The following is a 20,284-nucleotide window of genomic DNA, read 5'->3' as shown; positions in this document are numbered from 1 at the left end:
AGAGAAGGCTGAGAGGGGATATGATAGCCATGTATAAATATGTGAGAGGAAGCCACAGGGAGGAAGGAGCAAGCTTGTTTTTTGCTTCCCTGGAGACTAGGACGCGGAACAACGGCTTCAAACTACAAGAGAGGAGATTCCATCTGAACATAAGGAAGAACTTCCTGACTGTGAGAGCCATTCAGCAGTGGAACTCTCTGCCCCGGAGTGTGGTGGAGGCTCCTTCTTTGGAAGCTTTTAAACAGAGGCTGGATGGCCATCTGTCAGGGGTGATTTGAATGCAATGTTCCTGCTTCTTGGCAGGGGGTTGGACTGGATGGCCCATGAGGTCTCTTCCAACTCTTTGATTCTATGATTCTATGAAACATGAGACAGCAAGCAATCAAGGACCACTTAACACCTCCCAAATAGAGGATGCCTCCAAGAAACAAAGACCAGACTACTCTATGCAGATACCCTCACTGACTGACTTTGCAGCTTCATGGTTACTCAATGGTATTCAAGCTTGCTAACTGCAACATTCATATTTGCATTAAACAGACAAGTTATTTCTCCTACGCGGGACATTTCACACTCCACTTGCCTCACTGCCAACAGAACCTCTAAAGATGGCAGCCACAGAGAGTTCCCAGGATTTGGGGCTTGTAAACACTTGGCACCTGCAGAAACTAATGAGCATTAGTTTCTGCAGGTGCCAAGTTTCTGCAGGTGCCAAGTTGTTTTCAAGCCCCAAATCCTGGGAACTCTCTGGGAGCAATTCAGTGAGTAATCCATCATCCCTATACCCTGTAGGAACATTCTCATGGGAAACTACACTTTGAACAGATATCTCTATGTCATTCTCTGCATCAATATCATTGACCAAACCATTGCCATCTTGAACCTCATTGACATCATTCTCCACATCCAAAGCACCTTGATCTTGAAACATAATCACAGGCTGAACGCCAACAGATGGTGGGGAATGGGGAACCAGAGAAAAGGCCAAGGTTCATCTGTGTGTATGGAAGCCCACTTCCATGACATTGGATTTAACCCATTGAGATTTTCCCAGAGAGCAATGGGACCCTTGAAGCACTTCAGCAGAGAGACTGCCTGCATCTATCTGCCTCCTTTACATCCATACTTTATTGCAAATGCTTGCTTCTAGCATCTTATACCAAGACTAGCTGCCTCCTTTTTTCAGCATTCACATAAACATAATTGCTTATAAGGATTCAGCCCACAGGGAATACACTAGGGAAACAATGACTCGGAAGATATTTTAAGGAATGCATACTCTAAACTGAATTAAAGCAAGAGACATGCATTCTGTGACATACTTATGCTTAATTCAAGGTTGTCTAGCGAGGGACTGCAAAATTCAAAGAGACACTTAGCATCAATCAAGATGTTTTTAAAAACTGGCATAGTGTGAAGTAATTTAAACTTGTAATTTTCCACAGCCATCCTGAGGCCCGAAAGACGGTCACATAGGCTTTCATTCCATTTATTAATGAAAATGCCTGACAATGTCAGAAGCACATTTCAGAGGAGGAAAAGGTAGCTCTACACTGTAGAATTAATGCGGTTTGACACCACTTTAACTGTGTGGAGTCCCACAGGGTTCTATCTTGTCCCCGATGTTATTTAACATCTACATGAAGCCGCTGGGAGAGATCATTCGGAGTTTCGGACTAAGATGCTATCTCTATGCAGATGACGTCCAAATCTGTCACTCCTTCTCACCTGTCACCAAGGAGGCTGTCCAGACCTTGAACCGGTGTTTAACCGCTGTATCGGACTGGATGAGACCTAACAAATTGAAATTGAATCCAGACAAGACAGAGGTCCTACTGGTCAGTCGGAAGGCCGAACAGGGTATAGGGTTACAGCCTGTGTTAGACGGGGTTACACTCCCCCTGAAGACACAGGTTCGCAGCTTGGGAGTGATCCTGGACTCATCGCTGAGCCTGGAGCCCCAGGTCTCAGCGGTGGCCGGGAGAGCTTTTGCACAATTAAAACTTGTGCGCCAGCTGCGCCCGTACCTTGGGAAGTCGGATCTGGCCACGGTGGTCCACGCTCTTGTCACATCCCGGTTGGATTACTGCAACACACTCTACGTGGGGTTGCCTTTGAAGACTGCTTGGAAACTTCAACTAGTCCAGCGAGAAGCAGCTAGATTGCTCACCGGAGCGGCGTACAGGGAGCACACCACCCCCCTGTTGCGTCAGCTCCACTGGCTGCCGATCCAATTCCGAGCACAATTCAAAGTGCTGGTTTTGACCTACAAAACCCTATACGGTTCCGGCCCAGTGTATCTGTCCCAACGGATCTCCCTCTACATCCCACCTCGAAGTTTAAGATCATCTGGGGAGGCCCTGCTCTCGACCCCGCCAGTGGCACAAGTGAGACTGGCGGGGACGAGGAGCAGGGCCTTCTCAGTGGTGGCCCCCCACCTGTGGAACTCACTCCCCGGGGAGATCAGATCGACGACTTCCCTTCTAGCGTTTAGGAAAAAACTAAAGACCTGGATGTGGGACCAAGCTTTTGGCCATGCTGACAACTGATTAAAGGACCTATCGATAGACAAGGACAATTGAATGGAATGGATATATGGACTCTGATATATGGACTCTGACATGAGATAGTTTTTATGATTTTAATAGGTATTGATGTTTCATTTTAATTGTTGAACTGTTATATTTTGTATTGTTTGTTGTGTGATTTGGGCATCTAATTGTGCCCCTTTGTAAGCCGCCCTGAGTCCCCCCCGGGGTGAGAAGGGCGGGGTATAAGTAGATGAAATAAATAAATAAATAAAATAAATTAACTGTCATGACTCAATGCAATGGAATTTTGTGATCTGTAGTTTGGTGAGACACCAACCAGGAGGAGAGCAAGCATTCCAGAGAGGTTATCCAGGGACAATTTCATGCACTGCAAAGCAGCAAACCTAGAATTGCCACCACCCATTTGGGAGTGGCGACCAATCATGGTTTCCTCGGGAGTCGTATCTGTATAATACATAATCAGAAACATCCATATGTTTATTGCAGAATGTTAAATCCAAAACATAATACAATGTAAATAGTTTACACCCAGGATATGAATTAAAACTGGCTCCAGCCAGTGAATAAACTAAAGTGGCAGTTGCTTAATCTGTCTGAGAGGTCAGATATTCATAGGTGAGTCAACAATAAGACGAATCAAAGACTCTCCCAATGTTTTTTTTAATAGTGTAAAGTTTGCTGAGGTTGTCCAATGGTGTCATGAGCACATTTCCTTTTTGATCCATTTCACTAATGCACAAATCTACTATATTTCTATCTATATAAATAAAAATGTAATGTTCATTTGTGGTATTCACAGAACTCAAAAACCACTGGGGCAATTGGCACCAAATTTGGACACGATACACCTAACAACCCAATGTATGTTCTCCACTCATAAAAACCTGAAAAACACAGCAGAAGGGACTTAAAAAGCCCCCCAAAAGCTAAATGACAAAAAGGTAAATGACAATACAGAAAAAAGGGAAGAAAGAGGGAGGGAAAGAAAGAAGGAAAGGGAGAAGGAAGCATAGAAGCAAAGAGAGAAGGAAGGAAGGAAAGATGTAGAGAAGGAGGGAGGGAAAGAAAAAGGGAAAGGAAGGAAAGTTAGAGAAGAAAAGATGGGGAGAAGGAAAGAAAAAAGGGAAAGAAGGAAGGGAAGTGGGAGCGAAGGAAGGGGGAAGATGTAGAGAAAGAGAGAGGGAAGGAAAGAGAGAAGGAAGAAAAGAGCAGAAGAGAAAGAAAAAGGGGGAAGGAAGGAAAGAGATAAAGAAGGAAGAAGAGCAGTAAAGACAGGAAGGAAGGAAGGAAGGAAGGAAGGAAGGAAGGAAGGAAGGAAAGAAGGAAGGAAGGAGGGAAGGAAGGAGGGAAAGAGGGAAGGTTGGCCACAGCAAAGCGTGGCGGGTACAGCTAGTATATATATATATATATATATATATATATATATCCCCACTAGCCGTCCCCTGCCACGCGCTGCTGTGACCCACATGGGGGTTCTGTGTGGGAGGTTTGGCCCAATTCTGTCGTTGGTGGGGTTCAGAATGCTCTGTGACTCTAGGTGAACTATAAATCCCAGCAACTACAACTCCCAAATGTCAAGATTCTATTTTCCCCAAACTCCACCAGTGTTCACATTTGGGCATATTGAGTATTTGTGTAGAGTTTGGTCCAGATCCATCACTGTTTGAGTCCACAGTGATCTCTGGATGTAGGTGAACTACAACTCCAAAACAAAAGGAGACTGCCCACCAAACCCTTCCAATATTTTCTCTTGGTCATGGGAGTTCTGTGTGCCAAGTTTGGTTCAATTCCATCGTTGGTGGGGTTCAGAATGCTCTTTGATTGTAGGTGAACTATAAATCCCAGCAACTACAACTCCCAAATGACAAGATTCTATTTTCCCCAAACTCCACCAGTGTTCACATTTGGGCATATTGAGTATTCATGTAGAGTTTGGTCCAGATCCATCATTGTTTGAGTCCACAGTGATCTCTGGATGTAGGTGAACTACAACTCCAAAACCAAAGGACACTGCCCACCAAACCCTTCCAGTATTTTCTGTTGGTCATGGGAGTCCTGTGTGCCAAGTTTGGTTTAATTCCATTGTTGATGGGGTTCAAAACGCTCTTTGATTGTAGGTGAACTATAAATCCCAGCAACTACAACTACCAAATGACAAAATCAATTTTTTGAGTGAAGGACATACATTGGGTTGTTAGGTGTATCGTGTCTAAATTTGGTGCCAATTGCCCCAGTGGTTTTTGAGTTCTGTGAATAGCACAAACGAACATTACATTTTTATTTATATAGATATAAATAAAAATAAAATATAAATAATATAAATATAGATATAAATAAAAAGGATACAGTATTGTTATGATATGAGAAGGCTGAGAGGAGATATGATAGCCATGTATAAACATGTGAGAGGAAGCCACAGGGAGGAGGGAGCAAGCTTGTTTTCTGCTTCCTTGGAGACTAGGACACGGAACAATGGCTTCAAACTACAAGAGAGGAGATTCCATCTGAACATTAGGAAGAACTTCCTGACTGTGAGAGCCGTTCAGCAGTGGAACTCTCTGCCCCGGAGTGTGGTAGAGGCTCCTTCTTTGGAAGCTTTTAAGCAGAGGCCGGATGGCCATTTGTCAGGGGTGATTTGAATGCAATATTCCTGCTTCTTGGCAGGGGGTTGGACTGGATGGCCCATGAGGTCTCTTCCAACTCTATGATTCTATGATTCTATGATTCTATGACTACTAATTAAGAAGAAACCAACTCAAGTGTGGGGATAAAATATGCAATTGGCACTGAGTATTAGCAGAAAACATTCTGGGATGAAAGAAAAATCATTTTATGGTTTTAAAAAATCTCAGAAACCACTGTCTACATCAGTGGTTCTCAACCTGTGGGTCCCCAGGTGTTTTTGGCCTACAACTCCCAGAAACCCCAGCCAATTTACCAGTTGTTGGGATTTTTGGGAGTTGAAGGCCAAAACATCTGGGGACCCACAGGTTGAGAACCACTGCTCTACATCAACCAAACAGTGGCATCTGAAAGATCCTTGGCATTGATTAACTGTGATCCATAAGCAGCTTGAAAGAAATCTTCTTTTCACACTAGCTTCCCCAGTCAGGTTGTCTGAAGGAGACACTTGCTTGCCACAAGTGAACAGCTAAGTATCCCTTTCCACGCCTGAGCTAAAACAATTAAAGCTTGATGCTCTAATATATATTCCTTAGCAGGCCCGTAGCCAGGATTTCGTTTCGGGGGGGGCTAAAAAATTTTCAGGGGGGGTTTTGCGGGGGGGCTGAGTTTCGGGGGGGGGGCTGAGTCTGAGTGAAAGAGGGTCTAGCCTAGCAAACCTTTTGTATCATTACCCCAATACCCCCATACATATGGGATATATTGAGAATGGTGATCAAATCATGATATTAATAAACATAACAGTTTAAATAATGCACCAGTAAGGCCTTTTCGCGAACCACCATGAGAATTTCGGGGGGGGGCTGAAGCCCCCCGAGCCCCCCCCCTGGCTACATGCCTGTTCCTTAGGCAGTGTGCAAGAGTGATTGCTTCTCTGGGCAAAGAGAATTGAACTGTGATTCAATTAACATCAGTCTGCCCAGAAACATATTATGTGCTTGGCGCAGCCAAATAATAGATCATCTGCCTGGCTGTGGGTTTGGAGGGGAAGGGGGTTCTAACCCTTACACCACATTTTAATTTTGCATTTACCATCCCTTTTGCTTGATGATGAAAAGTCCCCATTTGTATTGTCGAAGGCTTTCATGGCTGGAATCACTAGGTTCTTGTGGGTTTTTTCGGGCTATAGGGCCATGTTCTAGAGGCATTTCTCCTGACGTTTCGCCTGCATCTATGGCAAGCATCCTCAGAGGTAGTGAGGTCTGTTGGAATTAGGACAATGGGTTTATATATCTGTGGAATGGCTGGGGTGGGGCAAAGAGCTCTTCTCTGCTAGAGCTAGGTGTGAATGTTTCAGCTGACCACCTTCAGTAGCATTTGAAGGCCTGCCTGTGCCTGGGGAAAAAATTGTTGAGAGGTGTTAAGATGTGCCTGGTTGTTTCCTCTCTGCTGTTTTGCTGGACCACACCAACAACTACCATGTCAGACTACACAGAGAAGCCACTGAAATCCACAAGCATGTGGACAATTTCAACAGAAAGGAAGAGACCATGAAAATGAACAAAATCTGGCTACCAGTATTAAAAAATGTATTGTTGAAGGCTTTCATGGCTGGAATCACTAGGTTCTTGTGGGTTTTTTCGGGCTATAGAGCCATGTTCTAGAGGCATTTCTTCTGACATTTCGCCTGCACAGAAATGCTGGACCACACCAACAACCACCATGTCAGACTACACAGAGAAGCCATTGAAATCCACAAGCATGTGGACAATTTCAACAGAAAGGAAGAGACCATGAAAATAAACAAAATCTAGCTACCAGTATTAAAAAAAACTCTAAAATTACAACAGCAAAACAGCAGAGAGGAAACAACCAGGCACATCTTAACACCTCTCAACAAAAGATTGCTCCAGGCTCAGCCAGGCCTTCAAATGCTAATGAAGGTGGTCAGTTGAAACATTCACACCTAGCTCCAGCAGAGAAGAGCTCTTTGCCCCACCCCAGCCATTCCACAGATATATAAACCCATTGTCCTATTTCCAACAGACCTCACTACCTCTGAGGATGCTTGCCATAGATGCAGGTGAAACGTCAGGAGAAATGCCTCTAGAACATGGCCCTATAGCCCGAAAAAACCCACAAGAACCTAGTCTCCATTTGGTTTGAATTCTTACACTTATTCTTATTTGACATATTGAGAACACATCTACTGAAAGGTTTCATTGGTACCACTTACAATCCATTCAGTATGACTAGTACAGAGAATCAGCGTGGTGAATTGGTTTGAGTGCTAGACTACAGCGTTTGGACACCTGGGTTCAAATCCTCACTTGGCCATGGAAACTCATGGGCAAGTTACAATGGTTTCCATGGCCAAGTGAGACAAGCAATGATAAGCCTCCTCTGAATAAATCATACCAAGAAAAGCCCATGAGTCAAATCAAATCATTTATTTCGGTCATTGACCAGCACAGGAAATAGAGTCACATTTTCATACAAACTTGGTATGTTTGGTACATTAAAAATATAAATATAATACTGAAGCACAATATGGGTGAGGGAGCAGAAGGGAAGGGGAAACAGGGTAAAAACATACAATGCCCAGATCCATCACCAAATTGTAGATTCAGAGAAGAAGATTACTGTACACACAGTTAACTTTTGGGGCTAGCCATTCCCTGACGGATTTTGTATGCTGCTGCACAGAACTTTGCAATATTGTAGGTTGTAGCTGAATTAATATCTGCAAGTAGCATGGAGGTATAAAATTGTCCCGAATGGCCTGGGTACTTGTATATCAGAGATAAGATAAGCCTGGCACGGATATCCCTGTAGAACGGGCACTGAAGGAGCACGTTCTATTGTTTCTACATGACCCGAGCCACAGGGGCAGAGTCTCTCTGGGAAAGGGATCTTCCGGTAGTGCTCTTCGAGTACAGCTGATGGGAGAGCGTGGCATCGAGCCAGGGTGAAAGCCCTTCGATGAATAGGAACCTCTAAGTGTGTTAAATATGCCATAGGGGAGGCAAGATATCTGCTGTCTTCATTGATAAGGAAGGTTGGAACCGAGGCCAGATCTAGTTGTCGCTCTGTGCAGGGGCGGCTCAACCCATTACGCAAAGTAAGCATTTGCAGTATAGTTGATTTTGCCCAGGGGCGCTCTTGGGGGAAAACAGACCTTGACATATGCGAGTTGTAGTTACTGGGATGTATAGTTCACCTAAAATCAAAGAGCATTCTGAACTCCACCAATGATGGAATTGAACCAAATATGGCACACACAATTCCCATGACGAACAGAAAATATATATCAATGATTGGTTGGGGGGGGGGGGGCGCCAAAATACTGTTTGCTTACTGTTGAAAATTACCTAGGGCCGCCTCTGGCTCTGTGTCTGTGATACGTTGTTTAATAAGTGCTTTGGCTTGATTGTAATCCATAGCGAATAGTAGACCTGGAGAAAATCACAATGAGATTTTTGATGTTACCGCCTGCTTCCATGTGGATTGGAAGTTATCCTTGATGGTTAGTGGGGCGAGACCAAAGGGTGCACGGGATAGTCTGTGCCAGAGGTTGAGTATGGCCACCCACACCCTGGCCTCCACTCTCATAAAGCCGTCTCTAGTCGCAGGGTGGCATTAGAAACACCCATGATAGGTTTTCCTTTGGGTCTTCATAAGACAGAAACTTATGGAGGCCCTACTAATACAATAGAAACAGTTGTTGTTGTTCATTCGTTCAATCGTTTCTGACTCTTTGTGACCTCATGGACCAGCCCACGCCAGAGATCCCTGTTGGCCGTCACCACCCCCAGCACCTTCAAGGTCAATCCAGTCACTTCAAGGATCCGATCCATCCATCTTGCCCTTGGTCGGCCCCTCTTCCCTTTTCCTTCCACTTTCCCCAGCAGAATTGTCTTCTCTAAGCTTTCCTTTCTTCTCATGATGTGGCCAAAGTACTTCACATTTAGGTTCTTGTGGGTTTTTTCGGGCTATAGGGTTCTAGAGGCATTTCTCCTGACGTTTCGCCTGCATCTATGGCAAGCATCCTCAGAGGTAGTGAGGTCTGTTGGAATTAGGACAATGGGTTTATATATCTGTGGAATAGCTGGGGTGGGGTAAGGAGCTCTTCCCTGCTGGAGCTAGGTGTGAATGTTTCAACTGACTACCTTCATTAGCATTTGAAGGCCTAGCTGAGCCTGGGAAAATCCCCTGTTGAGTGGCGTTAAGATGTGCCTGGTTGTTTCCTCTCTGCTGTTTTGCTGTTGTAATTTTAGAGTTTTTTAATACTGGTAGCCAGATTTTGTTCATTTTCATGGTCTCTTCCTTTCTGTTGAAATTGTCCCGATTCTTGTGGATTTCAATGGCTTTTCTGTGTAGTCTGACATGGTGGTTGTTGGTGTGGTCCAGCATTTCTGTGATCTCAAATAATATGCTGTGTCCAGGCTGGTTCATCAGGTGCTCTGCTATGGCTGACTTCTCTGGTTGAAGTAGTCTGCAGTGCCTTTCATGTTCCTTGATTCGTGTTTGGGCAATGCTGCGTTTGGTGGTCCCTATGTAGACTTGTCCACAGCTGCATGGTATACAGTAGACTCCTGCAGATGTGAGAGGATCCCTCTTGTCCTTTGCTGAACGTAGCATTTGTTGGATTTTCTTGGTGGGTTTGTAGATTGTTTGTATGTTGTGTTTCCTCATCAGCTTCCCTATGCAGTCAGTGGTTCCCTTGATGTATGGCAGGAACACTTTTCCTCTGGGTGGATCTTCATCTTTACTCTCATGGCTTGTTCTTGATCTTGCAGCTCTTCTGATGTCTGAGGTGGAGTATCCATTGGCCTGGAGAGCCCCGATGAGGTGGTTCAGTTCATCTTGGAGGAGGAGGGGTTCGCAGATTCTTTTTGCATGGTCTGCCAAGGCTTTAATGGTGCTTCTTTTTTGTATTTGCCTCTAATATCCTTCCTTCCAGTGAGCAGGCTTTATTTCCTGAAGTATGGACTGGTTGGATCTTCTCGCTGTCCAAGGCACTCTCAGAACTTTTCTCCAGCACCACAATTCAAAAGCATCTATCTTCCTTCGCTCAGCCTTCCCTATGGTCCAGCTCTCACATCCGTAGGTTACTACGGGGAATATCATTGCTTTGACTATGTGGATCTTTGTTGCCAATTGATGTCTTCACTATTTTATCAAGATTGGTCATTGCTCTCCTCCCAAGAAGTAAGCGTCTCCTAATTTCCTGGCTGCAGCCTGCGTCTGCAGTAAGCTTTGCACCTAGAAATACAAGGTCTGTCACTGCGTCCATGTTTTCTCCCTCTGTTTCCCAGTTGTCAAGTATTCTTGTTGCCATAATCTTGGTTTTTTTGATGTTTAGCTGCAACCCAGTTTTTATACTTTCTTCTTTCACCTTGATTAGAAGGCTCCTCGGCTCCTCCTTGCTTTCGGCCATCAAAGTGGTATCATCTGCATATCTAATAGCAACAGTACCATGTATCATATTATGTGAAAGTTTAGAAATTTAGCGCTTTTAAAGTGTGCAATTTGGGTATAACATTTGCAGATGGAAAACCCCTGCAGTTGGGAAACTGGGGGAGTAAACATGTTATGCAGAGGGGATAAAGAACTGGAATGGAAACATGTAACTAAAACCTATAATTTAGGTCCTCTTATAGGTGTTTTTAAAGCATTAAACGATTATTGTGAACCTACAGGAAAATAGAAAGGAGGGAGGTCAAGAGGAACAATTTTGGCAACGTACGTTTGAAGAGGCAACAGGAATAGACAAAAAATCCCTATGCTATAGAACTAAGGTAGAGTAAATGAATGGTTGCAGTATGTTAGCCAAGCAGTATTGGCATCTATAGATAAACTACTGCTCGCTGATAGAGGGGGTAAACATGGAATAACACATCTTGGTATGGTATGTTATTTTTAAACATCAGTGCCAATATAGTTGGGGTATCAAACAAATGATTCAAGAATATTTAATACACAGGAATCAGAAAATTTAATATACTGAAGGAAAATAGAAAATTCTGCTTTGGATGGTTTAGCAGACTGTTTAGCAAGAATCCCAGGGATTCCTCTAACCTTTTCTGCCTATAGGATAGAATGAAATCCAGGATTTAGCAGGTGTGTTTGTGTGGCAGATTCTGGTGACTCACCATAACTACAAAGGGATGACTTGAAGATGGGTATCAAAACAAAGGAATTGTTTACTATTGCCAGCCTGCCTCCCTCCCTCCTTTGTCTTATTCAACCTCCCCCCCCCCCCCCCCCCTCCCAGCCTAACTTAGCATGGTGAGCTTCCTCAGTGCAATATTGTAATTGGAGCGCAGAAGTAATTTGTTAAATGTCATTACACCTAATACCTTTCAATTTTATTGTCTTAATGACTTGATAAATTTCATAATATATTCTCAGTGGTTTAACATTAGTGAACTATATTTCTTTAAATGATTACACACAGGTATTTAGCACTAATACGGATATTTGGTAATAGAGGCTGATTAGCATTGGAACACAGAAATTCACTGGTGTTCTCTGCCTCTTTATTCAACAGTTCATATCTTTGTATGCTGACAGTGGCTGCAGGACACATCCAACTTATGATCACCTAAATGAGATAAAACCCACTCATTCTATCACTATGATTATGATTCTTATTTTGTACTAGCTGTATCCGCCACGCGTTGCTGTGGCCAACCTTCCCTCCCTCTTTCTCTCCTTCCTTCCCTCTTTCCTTCCTTTCCTCTTTTTCTTTCCCTATCTCTCTTCTTTCTTCCATCTCTACCTGTTTCTTTCCTCCCTTTCTTTGCTCTTTGGTTACATACTTCCTTCTTTCCCTATCTTTTGTTCCTTCTCTCCTTCCTTTCCTCTCTTTTTCCTTTCACTTTTTCTATTTCCTTCTCTCTTTCCTTGCTTCTCTTTCTTTCTTTCTTTCCCTCCCTGCTTCTCTCCTTCCTTCCGTCCCTCTTTCCCTCCTTCTCTTGTTACTTCTTGACTGTCCCTTCCATTTAATATTGTATTTATATCTTAGATAGAAAGAAGAAAAGGAAGAAGGAAGGAAGGAGGGACAGGAAGGAAGGAAAAAGGAAGGGAGGGAGGGAAAGAATGGAAGGAAGGAAAGGAAAGAAGGAGGGACAGGGAGGGAAGAAGGAGAAGGAAGGAAGGAGGAAGGAAGGAGGGAAAGAAAGGAGGGGGTGAAGAAAGGAGGGAGGGAAGGAAATGAAGGGGAAGGAAATGAAGAAAGGGAAAGAAGAAGGAAAGGGAGGGAGGAAGGAAAAGAAGGAAAGGAAGAAGGAAGGAGGGACAGGAAGGAAGGGAAGGAGGGAAAGAATGAAAGGAAGAAGAGGGAAGGAAGGAAGGAAGGAAGGAAGGAAGGAAGGAAAGGAAAGGAAAGGAAGGAAGGAAGGAAGGAAGGAAGGAAAGGGAGGAAAGGAGAGAAGGGAGGGAGAGAAGGAAGGTCCTTTATTCAAGCACCGTGGACCTTCCTCGCCTCCTCCCCCTCCTCCTCCCCCTTCTCCTCCCCTTCTTCCTTGCTCCGTTGCTGCTGCTAGCACTCATCCACCCTTTCCTCTTCCAACAGGGAAAGGAGGAGGAGACTGCCTACACCTCCTCCACTCCACTCGCTTGTGTGTGTGTGTGTGGCTGTGCACATGCGCCTGGCTTTAACGACCGGCTGTTTCCCCGCGAGGAGGAGGAGGGGGCGTGGCCATGGGTCTCTGTAGACATGCAGTTTCTCCTTTGTGGACATGCAGTTTAGAAGTCCTTTCTGCTTTTGGTTTTCGTTGTGTTTTTGAGTGGAGAACATACATTGAGTTGTTAGGGACATAGTGTCCAAATTTGGTGTCAATTGCCCTAGTGGTTTCTGAGTTCTGTGAATAGCACAAACGAACATTACATTTTTATTTATATAGATATCTATCTATGCACATAGCAAAAGAACAACAGAAAACAGCGCTTCCAAAGATGTACTGATATAGTATACACAGTCAGACATGATACTCCCAGATATAAGAAAAGGAAGGAGCAAAGAAAATGATAACACAAACTTTCCTGAAAGAAATACAAAAACTAGTGCAATAAATATAAAAAACCTACATTTATCACCCAATAACAAAATAACAACAACAATAAATAACAGCAAATATTAAAATGGCATAATAATAAAGTAATAAAACCATGAATTCTACTATGTCCATTTATTTATTGCAATGCATAAAGGTCTATTCAAAAACAAAACAATATGGTGTTCAAAACAAGATAAACTGCCAAAAAGGTATAATAAACTCTTCACTAATTCAAATGTGAAAACCACACTCAGAACCACATGTGGAACCCACTGTTGAAAATCCTTTAAACATTGACACTAGAAAGTACCAAACCATTGTTCATTTCTTTTGAAATCTGCAGTGACTTCCTATAGAAAGCAGTGTAGCTACATTTTCCATTTGTAATATATATGGAAATCGACTTGTTCATTCAGTCCTCAGAATGGGGTCGGGGAGAAGAACCAAAGCAACTATATGTCCAACATTTCATTTCCAGCACACAATTTGCATGTGTTTTTTCTTATTTAACTGTGGGGATAAAAATTGTGGGATGAATTTAGTTTCCTGAGAGGCAATAAGAAAGGGCTATATATTAGCATATCTGTTCATCATTCAGTGTAGAAACACAGCCCAAAAGTAACATTTACAAATAATGAATTACTTGCAATTAATTCATCTCACTCAAGAACCAAGGTATAATTAAGCTACATTATGGTGATAAGTTAATGAGGAATAATTGCATTCCTTTTGCAATTTAACTGTATTTATTATTATTTTAATTATTACTTTTCCAGTAACCCCCTGTGGATTTCATACTGTGTGCCAGGTAGGTGTGTCTAGGGCCCCCTCCACACAACCATATAATCCAGAATATCAAAGCAGATAATTCACAATATCTGCTTTGAACTGGATTTTCTGAGTCCATACTGCCAGATAATTCAGTTCAAGGTGAATTGTTGGGGAGGGAGTAAAGGAAAGCAAGGTTTTCTTTCTTTTGCTATTCATAGAATCATAGAATTAAAGAGTTGGAAGAGACCTCATGGGCCATCCAGTCCAACCCCCTGCCAAGAAGCAGGAATATTGCATTCAAATCACCCTTGACAGATGGCCATCCAGCCTCTGCTTAAAAGCTTCCAAAGAAGGAGCCTCCACCACACTCCGGGGCAGAGAGTTCCACTGCTGAATGGCTCTCACAGTCAGGAAGTTCTTCCTAATGTTCAGATGGAATCTCCTCTCTTGTAGTTTGAAGCCATTGTTCCGCGTCCTAGTCTCCAAGGAAGCAGAAAACAAGCTTGCTCCCTCCTCCCTTGGGCCCTTCCACACAGCCATATAACCCAGGGCGCTTCCAGACAGAGCTTTAATTCACACCCAGCCAGGTTTTAAAAGTCTGATTGCATTAGAGTACATACAAATCCCAGAGAGCTCATGCTTTTCTGGGATGGTGGGGGGGGGGGGGTGTCCAGATGCCCTGCCAGACCTTCTGGCAGGGAACCCAAACACCCCTCCCCCCAAAGTAAGTTTAAAGATGTTGAGGTGGGAACATCTAACTTGCGTGACAAACAAAGAGTTGGATGTCCTGTGACTGAGTTTCACAAGCAAAACATTGACAGATTGATTCAGGACCTCACTACCTCTGAGGATGCTTGCCATAGATGCAGGCAAAACGTCAGGAGAAAAATTGCCTCCAGAACATGGCCATATAGCCCGGAAAAACCTACAACAACCCAGTGATCCCGGCCATGAAAGCCTTCGACAATACATTGATTCAGGACAATCGTCGTATCACTCAAAGAGAAATTTCAAGCATAATTGGCATTTCACAAGAACATGTGGGTCACATTATTGCTTTGCTTGACTATCGGGAGATCTGTGCACGATGGGTACCCAGGATGCTGACGCCTGAAATGAAAGCGCACAGACTTGAAACTTCAGAAACTGGATTTCACCACTGTACAACATCCTCCATCCAGTACAGATTTAGCACTGTCTGACTTCCATCTGTTCCCGATAATGAAAGAAGATCTGCGGGGACATCTTTGTGCTACTGATGAAGACGTTGAGAGAACTGTGAGACACTGGTTGCGGAAACAGAGTGTCCACTTCTTCCATGACGGCTTCAGAAAAGTTGTTCATTGTTGGCAGATATGTATCCCATTGTCTGGTGATTATGTGAAAAAGTGAATAGTGGTAGTTAAAGAGTACATTCTAAAGATTCTTTCTGTGTTTGATTTATTAAAATATTCCCATCCAAACCCAAGTAACGAAGGTGGAGGCATTGCTTTTCATTCAACCCTCGTACAACTCTCAAGATCCATCCTTTTTGAGGAACAACTTCATTACCTTTATAGTGCAACTGAAACTTTTTATTGATTTTATTTATTGTTATTGAGAAATTGAATTATGAAATATATAAAGCTATATAAAATATAGGATGTGGCTCCATCAGGGACATAGTGATCATGCACCCTTGCTTCCCATTAACCTTTATTATAAAATTGCCTCTGGGATGCTGTCCAAACGTACCCAGACCCCTTCCCTTAATTTCCATAATACAATGAACTAGGAGATTTGGGGGGTGGCGGGAAAGAACTCAATGAATTTGAGTCAAGAGTTTCTGGGTGCATTTCCTGTGCCCTTTGATAAGATTGGGGATATTTGGGAAAGATCTGTCATCCATACCCCAAGCCAGCCTAACCCACTGAAACAATCGTCATTTTCAAGCATCCAATGTGTTCACCAGAGCCAACCCATTAATTCTATCATGGTCTCATTTTCCCTTATTCCTTCTGATTGCACCCCTCTCAGAGGTGGATCAGTAAATGAACGGACACCTCAAACACTCTAAGGCCAGTTTACTGAATTTCCCACCATACAAAGAGCCAAATATTTGTTTACTAGCTGTCCTCTGCCACGCATTGCTGTGGCCCAGTCTGGTGATCTGGAAAATAAAGTAATGAGAAAGTGTTGGTTTCTAATATATGTGATTTCTTTATGCTAGTGGGTAAACAGTATTTCTTGTTGTTTCTTTGTCAGTGTTGATGTGGAGAGTGTCTGGTTTGCCTACTCTGGAATATGCAACATATCATAGTCCTTCTTTAAGGGTCTCTTTCAAATCTATGATACTATATCTGTGTGTGTGAGAGAGAATCATATCTATCTATCTATATTTATGACTGGATGGCTCTTTGTCAGGAGGGCTCTGATAACATTTTCTTGCCCTGGTGAAGAGAGTTGGACTGGATGGCCTTAAGTATTTTCTGTTGGTCATGGGGGTTCTGTGTGGGAAGTTTGCCCCATTTCTGTCATTTGTGGGTTTCAGAATGCTCTTTAATTGTAGTGAACTATAAATCCCAGTAACTACAAATCCCAAATGTCAAGATCTATTTCCTCCAAACTCCATCTGTGTTCATATTTAGGCATATAGAATTTTTGTGTCAAGTTTGGTCCAGATCCATCATTGTTTGAGTCCACAGTGCTCTCTGGATGTAGGTGAACTACAACTCCCATACTCAAGGTCAATGCCCACCAAACCCTTCCAGTGTGTTCTGTTGGTCATGGAAGTCCTGTATGCCATGTTTAGTACAATTCCATCATTGGTGGAGTTCAGAATGCTCTTTGATTGTAGGTGAACTATAAATCCCAGCAACTACAACTCCCAAATGTCAAGGTCTATTTCCCTTAAACTCCATCTGTGTTCATATATGGGCATATGGAATATTTGTGCCAGGTTTGGTCCAGATCCATCATTGTTTGAGTCCACAGTGCTCTCTGGATGTGGGTGAACTATAATTCCCAAACTCAAGGTCCATGTCCACCAAACCTTTCCAGTTTTTTCTGTTGGTCATGCGAGCCCTGTGTGCTAAGTTTGGCCAAATTCCGTCATTGGTGGAATTCAGAATGCTCTTTGATTGTAGGTAAATTATAAATCCCAGCAACGACAATTCCCAAATGACAAAATCAATTGTTTTTGAGTGGAGGACATAAATTGGACTGTTAGGTGTCTTGTGTCCAAATTTGGTGTCAATTCCCCCAGTGGTTTTTGAGTTCTGATGGTAGCACGAACTAACATTACATTTTTATTTATATAGATTTGAGAAATTTTATTTATTTGAGAAATGTATATCCTGTCTTTCTCTGAGCACAGACCCAAGGCGGTTACAAGAGGATAAAAAAAACATTTAATACAAAGTTAAAACAACCCATTAAACATAAATATCTGAAGCAGCAAACACAATTAAAACCATGTGATTATTAAAACTGAGATAAAAACCCAAAGTTTCCACTATTTATTTGTTTATTTATTTACCATATTTCTATACCACTACCACTTATTTGGCTTAATTAAACACTTTCTTGAAAAGGAAGGTCTTTTCAAGAAAATGTCATTAAAGAAGTGAAGGAATCCTGAGCCACTCAGGACATGGATCCAGCGGGCGGCAGCCAGGTTACTCACCAGAGCGTCATACAGGGAACATACCACCCCTCTGTTATGTCAGCTCCACTGGCTGCCAATCCAGTTCCGAGCACAATTCAAAGTGCTGGTTTTGACTTACAAAACCCTATACACTTCCGGCCCAGCGTATCTGTCCAAACGCATCTCCCTCTACATCGGAATTTAAGATCTTCTGGGGAGGCCCTGCTCTCGCCCCTGCCTCTATCACAAGCAGGCATGTAGCCGGGGGGGGGGGGGCTTAGGGGGATTCAGCCCCCCCCCCCCAAATTCTGATGGTGGTCCGCGAGAAGGCCTTACTGGTGCATTATTTAAACTATATGTTTATTCATATCATGATCTGATGACCATACTCAATATATCCCATATGCATGGGGGTATTGGGGTAACGATACAAAAGGTTTGCTAGGATAGAGCCTCTTTTGCTCAGACTCAGCCCCCCCAATCAAACTCAGCCCCTCCCCCCGAATCAAAATCCTGGCTACGGGCCTGATCACAAGTGAGGTTGGCGGGGACGAGGAGCAGGGCCTTCTCGGTGGTGGCCCCTCACCTGTGGAATTCACTCCCCGGGGAAATTAGGTCATCGACATCCCTCCTTTCCTTTAGAAGGAAATTAAAAACATGGATTTGGGACCAGGCGTTTGGGTAATCTGGCAGATAAATAAAGGACAACGACGACTGATAGGAATTGACAATGTGGAATGAATTTATGGATTCTGAGCTGGCGAATGTTGAGCATGCGATTGGCTTTATTGATGTGATATATAATTGATTGTTTTAACTGTTATAACTGTTTTAATTTCTGTTTATATATGTTTATTTGTACTATTGTGTAGGCATCGAATTGTGCCTTTTGTAAGCCGCCCTGAGTCCCCCCTCAGGGGTTGAGAAGGGCGGGGTAGAAATATGCGAAATAAATAAATAATGAATAAATAGCTGGATAGTTTCTGGACCAATCAGGAGCTGATGCGGGCTTCTTGAGTAACTGTTAAATGAAATATAAATGCTGTATGTCAGTTCTTTGGAGGGCTATCTCTGCTGATATCTTCTCCAGCCTTTGAGAATAAAACTCTCATTTTGCCTTCATAGAATCATAGAATCAAAGAGTTGGAAGAGACCTCATGGGCCATCCAGTCCAACCCCCTGCCAAGAAGCAGGAATATTGCATTCAAATCACCCCTGACAAATGGCCATCCAGCCTCTGCTTAAAAGCTTCCAAAGAAGGAGCCTCCACCACACTCCGGGGCAGAGAGTTCCACTGCTGAACGGCTCTCACAGTCAGGAAGTTCTTCCTAATGTTCAGATGGAATCTCCTCTCTTGTAGTTTGAAGCCATTGTTCCGTGTCCTAGTCTCCAAGGAAGCAGAAAACAAGCTTGCTCCATCCTCCCTGTGGCTTCCTCTCACATATTTATACATGGCTATCATATCTCCTCTCAGTCTTCTCTTCTTCAGGCTAAACATGCCCAGTTCCCTAAGCCGCTCCTCATAGGGCTTGTTCTCCAGACCCTTGATCATTTTAGTCACCCTCCTCTGAACACATTCCAGCTTGTCAATATCTCTCTTGAATTGTGGTGCCCAGAATTGGACACAATATTCCAGATGTGGTCTAACCAAAGCAGAATTGAGGGGTAGCATTACTTCCTTAGATCTAGACACTATGCTCCTATTGATGCAAGCCAAAATCCCATTGGCTTTTTTTGCCGCCACATCACATTGTTGGCTCATGTTTAACTTGTTGTCCACGAGGACTCCAAGATCTTTTTCACACGTACTGCTCTCGAGCCAGGCGTCACCCATTCTGTATCTTACCTGTCTGTGTCTGGATTGGCCTTCTGGAAAGATTGGCACGCTGGGCACTCTCAGCCAACTTTTAGCAGTGCTGAAATCACTCAGGTCCCTTCCACACTGCTCAACAAAACCCAACATTATCTGCTTTGAACTGGAATATATGTGTGGACTTTGGGCCCTTCCACACAGCCATATAACCCAGAATATCCATCAAGGTAGAAAATCCCAAGTTTTCTGCTTTGAACTGGAATATATAGCAGTGTGGACTCAGATAACCCAGTTCAAAGCGGATATTGTGGGATTTTCTGCCTTGATGTTATGGATTATATGGGTGTGTGGAAGAGCCCTCAATGTTAGTGTGAGGTTTCTTTACTAAATGGCAGGAGAAGGATCTCACGCAGTTCACGGTGTTCTGTGCTGTTCTAGTCATTTTTTTAACGTAGCTAAACATTTGTAACCACCACCTTTGGCAATACCATCCATGATCCATCTCCTTGAAGATCTGTATGAGGCAGTACTATGTATGATGGCTTTTCTTTCGGTCCTTATGCTCTTGCACTGACATAATGCTGATAAAGTGATAGGCAGATCTGTCAAACTAATAAAAGAATTATGTTGAAAACTATGTAATATGTTTCAAGGATCATACTTAATTCTTTATTCTCCAGCAGAGAAACTCTACCAGCTGCTATTGCTGATATTTTAAGAACTGACAAGCCAATCTACCCTCCCGCAGCCTCCCACTCTCAGACTTTTCTTGCTGTCTCTTTAACCAAATCCTAATCCTGGCTGACTCTCATCCTCTCAGTCTCATCACTCCTCTTTC

This window comes from Anolis sagrei, chromosome 4 (assembly GCF_037176765.1).
Source record: "Anolis sagrei isolate rAnoSag1 chromosome 4, rAnoSag1.mat, whole genome shotgun sequence".
Lineage (NCBI taxonomy): Eukaryota > Metazoa > Chordata > Lepidosauria > Squamata > Dactyloidae > Anolis > Anolis sagrei.
Note: the sequence above shows the minus strand (reverse complement) of the source record.